Source organism: Carlito syrichta, unplaced genomic scaffold (genome assembly GCF_000164805.1).
Source record: "Carlito syrichta isolate Samal-C Ts95f unplaced genomic scaffold, Tarsius_syrichta-2.0.1 Scaffold255152, whole genome shotgun sequence".
Classification (NCBI taxonomy): domain Eukaryota; kingdom Metazoa; phylum Chordata; class Mammalia; order Primates; family Tarsiidae; genus Carlito; species Carlito syrichta.
Genome location: NW_007199248.1, coordinates 271,531 through 279,288, shown reverse-complemented (window position 1 = coordinate 279,288; position 7,758 = coordinate 271,531).

Genomic DNA, 7,758 nt, shown 5'->3' with positions numbered 1-7,758 from the left:
TGTGAGTGACTTGAAGTATTCATTTTACAACTTGGAGGATATTCAAATGTATTTTTCTCACTTAAAATTTTTATTTTTTAAAAATTAATGCACTTTTTAAATATTAGAAAATAGAGCTTATTTAAAAGTAACTTAGAGAGAGAAAGAGAAAGAGGAGAGCCATCTCCCCAAGGTAGGGAAGGGGGCCAAAGCCTGGAAGCACGGTGACAGCCATAGCTCAAAGAGCACATGGCCACACTAGAGTCTACTAAGGCAATGGCCAATGTGCTTTATTTTTTAAGAAGTTTTAGGTTCACAGAAAAATTGAACAAAAATTACAGAATACCTATATAGGTCATGTCTCCACATTTGCATGGCCTTCCCCATTATCCACATCCCTAGTCACAGTGGTATACTTGCTAAAACTCATGAACTTACGTTAGTACAGCATTATCATCCAAAACATACAGTTTACATTAGAGTTCCCACTTGAAGTTCTACATTCTATGAGTTTGACAAATGTTTGATTACATGTATCCATCATTACAATATCATACAGAATAGCTTCACTGCCCTAAAAATCCTCTGTTTTCAGCCTATTTATCTCTACTCCTATAATCCCTGAAAACCATTACTCTTTTCTATTGTATCTATAGTTTTTTCTAGAATGTCACATGATTCAAATCACACGGTATTGGCCTTTGTATATACTCTTCTTTCACTAGTAATATGCATACATATAAGTTTCTATTATGTCTTTTCATGGCTTGATAGTTCATTTCTTTTTAGCTGTTAATAATAGTTCATTGCCTAGATGTACCACAGTTTACATATCCATTCACCTACTGAAGAACATCTTGGTGGTCTTCAAGTTTGGGCAGTTACAAATAAAGTTGCTATAAACATGCATGTATAGATTTTGTGTCAACATAAGTTTTTACTTTATTTGGATAAATACCAAGGAATTTAATTGTGGGATTATATGGTAAAGGTATGATAGTTTTATCAAAACTTGTCAAATTGTCTTCTAAAGTGACTGTATCATTTTGCATTCCTATCAGTAAAGAAAGAAAGGTCCCTGCTCCATGCCTAAGCTAGAAATTTGGTGTTTTCTACAATTTGGATTATGACCATTTTAGTAGGCATATAGTATTATCTCTTTATTGTTTTAAGTTGCAATTCCTGAGTAAAATATGATGTCAAAAATATCTTCTTATTCAGACTTGCCATCCATATATCATCTTGCGTGAGATGTCTGTTCAGGACTTTTGTCCATTTTTAAAATCTGGTTGTTTATTTTCTTATTGTTGTGTTTTAAGATTTCTTGATATATTTTAAATAGCAATTTGTTATGATATGTGTCTTTTGCAAAATATTTTCCCTATGACTTAACTTCTCTTTTTCTTGTACTTATCTTTCTCAGAGCAAAAATATTTATTTTTAATAAAATCAGCTTATCAAAATTGTTTCATAATCGTGCCTTTGGTGGTGTATCTTAAAAAGTCATCATCATATCTAACTTCATCTAGATTTTCTCATATGTTATCTTTTAAAAGTTTTATTATTTTGCAATTCACATTTAGGTCTGTAATCCATTTTACGTTAATTTTGTGAAAGGTATGAAATCTGTATCTAGAGTCATTTGTGTATGTCTATGTGTATATAAACATTCAGTTGTTCCAGCACCATGAGTTGCTGAAAAAACTGTCTTTAATTTGTTTTACTGCCTTTGTTTCTTTGTTGAAGATGAGTTGACTATATGCATGCAAGTATATTTCTGAGTTCCCTGCTCAGCTAGCTTCGTTGATCTATTTGTCTATTATTTTGCCAATACCACATGGTCATTACTACTATAGCTGTATAATAAGTCTTGAAGTTAGATAGTGTCAGTCTTCTTACTTTGTTCTTCTCCTTCAATATTGAATTGGCTCTTCTGGGTCTGTTGACAGAATCAGTTTGTCAACATCTATCAAATAACTTAATTGGATTTTTGACTGGGACTGCTTGAATCTATAGGTCAAGTTGGGAAGAACTGACATCATGACAGTACTGCATCTTCCTATCCATGGACTATATCTCAACTTATTTATTTATTCTTTGATAACAGAATTTTATTGTTTTATTCATATAGACTTTGTGAATATTTCGTAATATTTATGCCTAAGTATTTTGGAGTTGCTAATAAAATTTTTTATTTCAAATTTACCTTGTTCATTGCTGGTATATTGAGCATTTTAGTGTTTTGAATAGCTAAAATACTTTATGTTTGTATGACATAATGTTTTTATAATGATAACTTTTGTAATAGATTTTGGAGTTTTTGTTTATTTGTTTGTTTTGTAGAGACTGGTTCTCCCTAGGTTGTCAAGACTGTTCTTGAACTCCTGGCCTCAAGTAATCCTCTTGCCCCAGCCTCTCACAGTGCTAGGATTATAGGCATGAGCCACTGCACCTAGCCAACTACTGAAATAGAATTTGATCCTGATATTAATTTTTTAATTTCTTGACAATTCTGAGGTATAACCTTGGGACAAGATCATAGAGTTTTAATCTACTTATTAAAAAAAAAAAAAAGAAAATACTTAGCATGTCTCCTCTCTTTCTTCACTATGAAATCTCAAACAATGACAAATAAAGCATGGCCCTTGCTCTCAAGAAAGCTTTCGGCCTCATTCGGAAGACAGAAATAAAAAGAGTCAACATGAAGCAGCAAGCTGGCAAATGTTGTCTACAGAAAGACCTTGAAAAATATTTATATGAGTAGCAAAGACTTTCCATTAGATTTTATAAGATCTAATTCAAGTCAAAACCAAAACTGCATTATTATGGCATTTCCTACATTTTAGAAACTTACATGGTATTTCTTAATGAACAGAAAAAGGAATTTCAAAAGTAATAATCAAACTTTTGTAATGATATTTTCTTGAATGTAGTAATGGACAAAAGGTTGTTAGTCATATTTCTTTTATGATCATGATCTCTAGCCATGCCTGTGAGATTTTATGTGCACAGATCTTGTCATTAAACAGTTACCATTCTTTTTTATAATTTTGTCTAAACGAGTGGCTTTAAGAGAAATCTATCTTCATTTTTCAATTAAGAGAAGGAATTTTTTTATAATCTTAACAGCTCAAATAATTGGTAAAGGTATCTTTTACCCAAAGGTCCAAGTTGAATACAATGCCTTAGAAATAAAAACAATAGAACAAAGAGGCAAAATCTTTAACAGTAAGCCTTTTTTCTCAGAAAGGGAACGCATAGTCCTGCTAGTTCTGTCACTTCCATTCATTTAGCAGTTTCCACATCTCCAACTGATTGCCAGATGCCTATGACAATATTTCTGTGTGTACACATTAAGCAAGATTGTTGTTGTTATGCTTTATTCTTTATTTATGTTAATGAGGCAGAATCTATATAGTAGAGAGCAGGAAATTTTCCATCCTGATGGATAAATAACATCTGTGGAAATTTTAAACATTCAAAATGTGTCTGTCTGGAGCAGCATGAGTCACCAAATTTTAATGACAGACATACAAACACATTCATCCAGAACTACCTGACTGGATTAAAAATTCCTATCCCATTAAAATAATATGTGATGCTCTCTGTGCAGGCGTAATTGGTATTGATGTGGGAGATGAAGTATCAGTGTAATATTCCACGATTAGTTGTGCAGATCTGTTCAGGCCCCCTTACAAGCTCAGTGCTATGAATAGATTCAGTGAGTTAAATCTCAAAAGCCATTCAGATGGGATTCAGGCATTATTCTTTAATCATTATTAAAACTGAAGTCTATAGTGGGAGGGGGACATGGAGAATGAAAGCAAGGCTGAACTAATCGTACTCTTATTCAAGTCTCTCAGGAAGTCTTAATTTAAAGACTTTTCCCTCCTGGAGGGACTCTGTCCCTCTACTCTATTTCCCCCCAAAAGACAGAGCTAACTTAGGACTGTGGTCTTCACAATACATTTCTTTTTTTGGTCTTTGCTTATTAATTTAACCTTTTAAGCCTGTGTTAGATCTTCATTTCATTCCAGTACTGTGGGACAAGTTGTAACATTTCTATGTTCATTTTAGAAAGCCTCTGTTATTTCTGCCTGTTGATAGGGCATGCAAGAGGAGAAGGAAAAGGGAAAAAGAGAGTTGCTAGCTTTTCAGTGAAATTATTGCGTGAAGTTAAAATATGCAATATGACTCTCTGTTCTAATCCAGGAAAACAAAACTATATTTTATGTGTTAAAAGAGAAGTCCAAAAATAACATTTAAAAAACAGAAGTTATACTGAGGTTAATACAATTATTTTAAAATAAGTCAGGCAGTTAGAATTAATGTCAAATATCTCATATGATATTATTATATAAACTTTAGCAAAATAAAATAAATGTATCCATTGTGTAGAACATAAGAATGGCTTCTATGCTCTCCCCCATGCACCTATCTAGGTGAGAAAATACTTTTTACCAATAATAATGAGGTTTCTTCTTATAAAATCCAATAGATGTAATCATTTCTAACTGCTAATATAAATAATTCAGGCCAAAAAGCAGACTTGTGGATTCAGTTGTCCTTTTTGGCTTCTAAAACAGAGCCAACTTGCCAAATAATAATGATAATGCTTCCTGTCTGCATTTGCCTTACATATATTATCTCATCCCTTGGGTTGCAACTTAAGTGGCACTTTCTCTGTGCCACTCTTTCTCTTGGCCTTGTGGTAAGCTTGTATGCACAGAGCAGTATTTAATTCTCCTGTGGGTGGTTGTTTTATTGCAATTACAGCTAGACTCTACTGCACTGTCTCTCTTATTCATTAGGCTATAGGCATTACATAGACCATTTTTATGCCTATCTTATTCAACTTTTTTTGAGGCACCAAGTGGAGTGCCTGGCATAAGATTCACCATAATAAATGTTTTTAATATTGTTGTCATCACAGTGGAGAAAGACTCAGAGAGAATAAATAAGCAGGGTCAGACAGAGGGTCAGAAAGTTTCCAAAAGTCAGAGCCAGACCAGAACCTAAACTAGAACAGACTTGCTAGAACTAGAACTTATCAATACTAGCATACTGCCCTCCCCACAACATGGCCACCCTCTTTGTGCTGTGGACAAAAATAAAGACTACATTTGGCAGTTGGCTACAATGCAAGACATCATGGAATCTTCTCCTTATTTTAGACAGATTTTGTTCTCACAAAGAAATACAGAGATTGCTAAAAATAAAAAGTGACAAAGCTGAGGAGTTTAAGGAACAACATAAACAAAAAAACAATAACGCAGTCAATTTAACAATTTATATCACCTTGTTAATTTTTTTTTTTACAGGCTCTCAAGTACTTAAATGCATGCTTTGAATTTAATTTCCATATAATGTAAGCTCCTCTAGGAGATGAATATTCAGCAACAATTAGTATTTCTAAGGTGCATAGCTTGCTTTGTATCCTCTTATAAAGAATTTCATTTTTAAAAGTACCGTAGTTTATCAGTATTTATTTTACCCCAAATGTGCATTTTGGTACATCAAAAAGGGCTCTTAGCTAGGCATGATGGCTCTCAACTGTAATCCCAGCATGGGAGGTGGAGGCAAGAGGATTACCTGAGCTCAGGTGTTTGAGACCAGCCTGAGTAACATGACGAGACCTCGACTCTACAATAAATTAAAATATCAGTCGGGCATGGTGGTACATGCACGTGGTTCCAGCTACTTGGAAAGCTGAGGAAGAAGGATAACCTGAGTCCAGCAGGTTGAGGCTGTGGTGGCTGTAAGCATGCCACTGCACTCCAGCCTGAGTAACAGAGTGAGATTCCAACACACACACACAAAAAGAAAGAACTTTTGTTTAGATACTAAGAACACTGTCCTTTTTTCCCCATAGTGTCCCAGAGATACTCAGAATAGGACAGAATGCCCTTAGTTATTGAGGGTCTGTAAACAAACCCCCACAAGCATGGTTGATTTTCTTTCAATTTCTGAGACTACTGGAATTAATCTACATTCTAAAAGCTTATGTCCAGGCAATTTGCTGAAACTATTCTATGTACATTTTAAAAATGCTTCATTGATTGAAGAGTGTATCATGAAACTGCTTTTTACATATTCTACAGCTGTGTATTCATGATGCTTTTTTTAAAGAAAAAAAAAGTCTTCTGAGAAATTAATTGATACAAGCCAGAACTTATTGGCCATTTTAAGCACTTATCTTCATTTTCTATAAATTCCACTTAGTGAATAAGTAGTTCTATTAGTTTCAAAACCTGGCAATTCAGGATGTGAATACCGCATGAAATGTGACATTTTCTTATCCTGCAATACCTACTTGAGAATGAATGAGTGCTAAATGTTGTTTTGCCTAGGAATTAAATGCTAATTGACTGACTGTCTTGATTCAGATTCCAGACAAGTTCTAATATGATGATTCCAAAGAGTTAACTCATCCTGTTGATATCTACATTTCTAAAGCTGAACTAGAATGCTGATTTTTTTTCTAATTTGCATTGCATCTTTAAAATATGCATGAATTGAACAAGATGATTTTGTGTGTATATTACTTAAGATTTACAATTCTACTCAGGAGAGTCTAATATTATCTTGTGTATAAAAAATAGTCCAGGGAATTTTTTAAATTAAAAAGAAAAAAGTAAAAGCAAAATGAGCCCAAGGCTATCTAATTACCATCTGATCATTTCAAGTGAGACTATGTCCTTCTGATTCTGAAGTCAAGTTTCTCCCATATATTATATTGAACATAATGAAATACAGTGAAATAACTACAATTTTGGCATAAGTATATACTTTTTTATATCCAGAGCCTATTTTAGTTCAGTTCAACCCTCAAGTCCTGGATATGAGAAACCAAACAAGTCATTAATGGTTGTTACTCCCAGAGAGCTTAAAATCTAACTGAAAAAATCTATAGTCAATCATGATTAAGCAAGGCAGATGATGAAAGAGAGAATGTGCAAAGTGCATTTGTAGCACAAATATAATTTTCTTCATTACTTCAATTGAAGAATATTATAAATGAATCACTGATTCACAAAATGAGTGGATCTCTGAGCAGAAAGTAGAAGGAAGAATAAAGAATGAAGATACATAAATGTGGAAAAAGTGAAAACCCTGGGGGAAAGCACAGTATAAGCAAGAATACATAAGGTATATTTGGGGAAAAATTATATTACCTCATTTGCTTAGACATGAAGTATATCAAAGAGGGTAGGAGATATATGTGGAGATGCCGTCGCTGGCTGAAATACCTATCCTTCCTCTCTTTACTTGACAGAAATTTATTCTTCTATTCTCTGGCTCCTTTGGTGAAGAACTCTGTTCTCTCCTCAACATTCAGGCACCATAGGCAGCAAAAAAGGCGGTATCGGTTATCTGTAACTGCATAACAAATTACCCAAGACTTAACAGTTCACAAAAATAATCGTTTATTACCTCATAGTTTCTATGGGTCAGGGATCGTGGAGTATCATTGCTGAGTAGTGCAGGCTTAGGTTCTCTCACAAAGTTTCACTTGAGCTGTTGACCAGGGCTGTAGCTGTCTCACTGCTTGACCGGGGTCGAGAATTCACTTCCAAATTTACTCATAGAGTTGTTGGCAGTTCCTTGTTAGTCATTGACAAAAGACCATCAGAGACCACCATTCCTTGCTGCGAGGAATGGTGGTCTCTCCATTTTCTACCTGAATGCCCACATCACATGACATTTTACTCCTCCCAAAGTGAGAAATACTTGAATTATCACAAAGGAACACAAGTGAGCAAAAGAACACCCAAGATG